This window comes from Vicia villosa, unplaced genomic scaffold, assembly GCF_029867415.1.
Source record: "Vicia villosa cultivar HV-30 ecotype Madison, WI unplaced genomic scaffold, Vvil1.0 ctg.002487F_1_1, whole genome shotgun sequence".
In the NCBI taxonomy this organism is placed as follows: Eukaryota; Viridiplantae; Streptophyta; class Magnoliopsida; order Fabales; family Fabaceae; genus Vicia; species Vicia villosa.
Window position 1 is genome coordinate 336,505 of NW_026705943.1, and position 4,887 is coordinate 341,391.

The 4,887-nt window shown below is 32.4% G+C and overlaps 1 long non-coding RNA gene across 1 annotated transcript; it reads left to right on the top strand.

Moving 5' to 3' along the window:
- The first annotated feature begins 1,698 nt into the window (after window positions 1-1,698).
- On the top strand, window positions 1,699-3,425 carry LOC131638939 (uncharacterized). Its single transcript, XR_009294815.1, has 3 exons — window positions 1,699-2,757; window positions 2,908-3,010; window positions 3,083-3,425. It is a non-coding gene; the product is annotated as an uncharacterized LOC131638939 (long non-coding RNA).
- Window positions 3,426-4,887: the final 1,462 nt, after the last annotated feature.

Sequence of the window (4,887 nt, forward strand, 5' to 3'; positions counted from 1 at the left end):
AAGGGGGGGAGAATGTAATATCCCATATCGTCTAAGAATGTATATTTATAGACTATGAAGGACTAAGAGAAGTTTGTAGAGATAAAGGAAAATATTTAGATTGGAACTACATGGCAAAACGGTAATTTTCACATAGTTGAGGGGCAATATGGTCATTGATCATGGCATGAACCACTTAAGGGCTTGTTTGGATACAAACCTCATTCTTATGTGATGCAAAATCAGAATATAGAAGAGAGAAAGGAAGAGGAAATGTGAAACTTGGAGAAGAGGAGGGAATTTCATCATCTTCATCAAGCTCTTGCATGTGTGGGAAGCTTTAACAACTATGGAGGAAGAACCATGATCAAGTGGTAGAATCATCTTCTTCATCCTTCCAAACTCAGAATCAGTATCATCATCATCTCCATTATTCTACCATGCAAACCAGAATCTCCATGGCATGAGGTGAGTTCCATTAGATAGAACTTGGGTAGGTAGTTTGGGAATGTATGTATGTTGGATTTTGGGTTGAGTTTGATGCTTTGCATGCTTGATCAATTGATAAAAATGTGTTCTCATTATGATAATAAATGTATTGGATCGTTATTACATGTTTGAGTTCGAATCAACTACCTAACTAATAATACAACATACCACCAAACACCCTAATTTACCCTTATTACAAAAAATAATTACCCTTACAAAAGCCCTTTATTGTAATTTGCTAAATCAAATTTCTATTCCCACCAATCACATTTCTCCATTCCTCCAAGTGGCACTCCCTTCCAATATTTCTATTAGGTGTTTCTTAATATCCATTGGTTTTCACAAATTGGTCTTTTAACCGGGTAAACCATTTCCTCCATTCATTTTATTCAAATTTCAATTACCCACTCTTTCTACATTTTCCCCAATTCTATCTCTCTCTCTCTCTTTCGTTCTCTTTCTTTCCTCTCTTCCCCCTCAAACCCTAACACCTTTGTCACCCTCTTTCTCCCTCATATCTATGGCCACCACCACCTCCAATGAAAAAACACATTCCATATTCGTATTCCTCATCTCACGGGCTTCCTAATGAACCGGTTAGATTTTTGTTTCGATGGGTTTTAAAAGGTAGCTATATTCTATTTTCTGATGTGGTTCCTCTAACTATTACTCAGTTTTATCTGGTGTTCTTAATTTGGTTTTGTTTTTCTGGTTTTTTATCTGCTTTCAGTGGTGAATAAATGTTCAAGTTATTGGAACAAGTTGTTAAAGTTTTTGATATGGTTTCTGTAACCATTGCTACTGCATTTTCATTGAGCTTTCCTCAACTCACAGATTGTGGATGGTGTTCATGGATTTCTTATTCTTAATCCTGAAGCCTTAATCACATCTGTCATTTGCAGCTGTTTATGATACAGTTTTGATGCACCACTACAAGAAATTTGTGATGACTAACCCTGAGGGTTGATAACATTGTTAACACTAAAATGATTCTTTTACAGTTTTTTGTAAATGTTATATATAATGGTGCTTTCTCAGTGTTGTCGTCTTGACTCTTTTGGTTATGCTTAATGTAATTGGTAGGGAACTGCACACAAGGAGCGTTCTGGATTTGAGGGCCCATGGACTTCTAATCCTTTCATTTTTTACAACTCATACTTCAGGTAAGTCTTTTGAAACATTATCTCTCAACCATGCTCTCTTTTTATCCAGCAAACTGCACGCACGTACATAAGTTTTTTTTATTTGCGTTATTTTGTTCAATCTGCAGAATAAAAGAAGCAAAAACTTTCAGAAAGAAAGGTTGGAATCAATGAAGCAGGTACCTTCTTTGCTTTTTTCTTTTTGTTTGAAAGCTTATTTTCTTCTGTTATGGGATTCTGATATATTTGTGCTTACCAAGTTGTAGATATGAAAAATGGATCTTGAGGCAAGAAGTTTGCAGCCAAACATTAAGGGTGTGCTTCTTGCTAAGATGCGGGAATACAAACCAGATCTGAACAATATTAAAAGCCCTCTGCACGGGATATTTTGTTGAAATCACGCTTTGGCAGATGCTTTGGTGTTTTTGTTTAAGTTTTTATTTCGTAGTTTATCTGCTATTTTCACTCTTATGGTGAATAAGTTTCTATGCTTTTTTTCCTTTCCAGTCTGGTTTCCAAGTATCCAGTATTACAGATTATCAATGGTAGAACAATTTTCATTGAAAATATTTCTGTAGATGGGTCTCTTTCTGTAGATGTTGTTGATGATGCAGAGGTATGCCAATACAATGCATCGGTATTTTACCATGTTGAGTGTTTGGTTGCACTTGCACATTAGCTGCTTAGTAGTCGTAGTTACAACTTGATGCAAGGCTACACAGTAGTGTTAGCTTTATACTATTGACTTGAATGCATATGTTTTGCGTATTGGTTAACTGTTTTTTGCAGCAGTTATACGGTATGTTAGCCTCGGCCTATTTTCACTCTTATTTTCATTCTCATTGTGAGAAAAACCGATTCTCAACTCTCATAAGTCTCAACTCTTAAAAATCTAGACATTTGTTTCTTCTCATTTATGGGGTTTTTATTTATTCTTAGTCATTTGATCATAGAATGTCACAATTTTGTCAGTTTGTATTAAATGTTTAGTTTTGTATTAAATGTTCAGTTTTATTGACAGATAAGAAATGTTCAGTTTTGTAGGGAACAAGAAGAGCATATATTATAACAGTTTGTTTTGTTTCAGTTGACATATATATTTTGGATTTTGGGTTATAAACTCAATGAAGCTAATGCACTACTTCTGGTAACTCTACTCAGTACTTCTTTTTTATTATTTGACATTATAATATATGTTTATTGAGGCTATTGGTAGATAATATGTTGCAAGGTTTTCCATTTTTTTAATTGCTTGAATCAAATAGAAGTGACTCTTTCCATTTTTTCCCTCAAACAGAAGTGGCTATCGGTAGAAAATATGTTGTACGGTTCATGAGATGATGCAGATAGCAAACATATCAATGTAAAAGATATGGTTTATTATTTCCAAGGCAGACAAGGTACAATTTCTTGTACGATATCTTGGTGAAAATTGAAACAATTTTAAACACAATTTGTTGTTTATATGGCAGCATACAAAAACACTGATGGTGGCAATGGGTGGATTGGCATTCTTATTAGCAGTTAGACCATTCAAATTCTTTCTGATGGTGATCATTGTGCAAATTTCACCATGGCAGCAAGTCTGCAGATGTAGAAATATAAGGTTGAAGGAATGGTGGGACTCAATACCGATAGTCCCTATCTGTGTAGTAGACAGTGGTCTATACTTTTTGAAAGCATTTTTATCAATGTTTTGTATTATTGCATTTGTATCTACTAAACTATGTAAGGATTGAATCAAAATTTAGACAAGTATATTAGCTTATTATTTTGGCTGATTTGCTGCTTAAATTATTAAGACATGTTACTAAATTTTGGTGTTCACAGCATATTAGCTTATTAGCCTCTCTTGCTATTGATCTTGAATTCTTTATGTTCACAGTAAATATAAGCATTGTCCATTAAATGTATTATAATTCAATGGTGTAAATAAATTAGGTGCATCTTTAACTACACACTGCAAAATTCTAAGGTGTAATTTTAGTAAAATTGAAAAGAGATTTTTATGTTCAAAACTACTGCTATTTAATTATGGGAATTTTTTTAATAGATTTACATTTCTATGAATTTACTGCTGCTCATCTTTAATGATACAATCACATAAAATTTGTATCATCTTCAATATAAGTTATAATGTTAATGCAATTTAGATATCATATACTTTTCAGCCTAATTGTTTGAAACTCTTTCAATATAGCCTGAACTTAATATGCCATACACGAGAACTTAATATGCCATACACGAAAATCATACAAGTTCTTCAACGAATGCACTGCAATATTAGTCTGTTGACTACATGTTTCATTCTATTAAAACTATTTCATTTTGTTAAAACACTCGAGGTATTAAATTTATAAATTAATTTGAAATATAAATTAATTTGAAAACAAAACTATTTCATTTTGTTAAAACACTTGAGGTATTAAATCTATAAATTAATTTGAAATATAAATTAATTTGAAAACAGAATGTCTTGATTTTATAGTTTGTATACCAATTATGTATAACTATTAATTAAAGAATTTTTTAAAAAAAAAATAAAATTTAAGATGATATATCATTTTTAGTAGTTTCTAATTATGTTGATCATTTTAGTGACATAACTGATCACATAGAATTTAAGTTTTTACTAATGATCAAGAAAACTTTTATGAAGTGACACGGGACACAACCAGTTAAATCTAAATAAAGAAACATAAATATATCTCTTAATGATGAAATGATTATTGACTTATGGACAATTTGTGTTTATGCTCTGATGTGATCCTTTCATGACTAAATTTTTCATTAATTTTAATTATATTTTAAATAGATTATTTAAAATATAAATATTTTTACCCGTGCGGACGCACGGGTCTTCTACTAGTTAGGATTGATTGAGATGCAAAAATAGAGGTTAGAACCCTAAAATCCGTGTTCTGCACTGTCAGGTTCGCTACAGCGAACTCTGTGTTCGCTGCAGCGAATGCTTGCAGACTGCATAATTGTGTTTTCACTAAAACGACCATAACTTGAGTTCTACAACTCGAAACGGAGCGCCGTCAGAAGCGTTGGAAAGGTCTTTCAGTTCTCTATGTGATATTTCTTAGATAACATGATTTTGATGCAGATATAAATTATGGCACATGATTAGGTGTTGCTTGGTTTTAGAATAGGCACAATATAGCCCTGAGTTTATGTCAATAAGATGTTATCCTTGGGTTGATCTTAGAATAGGATGTTACCCTAACTATTAGGTTGTATAATGTTATCCTAAATGAGTATATGTATGTTT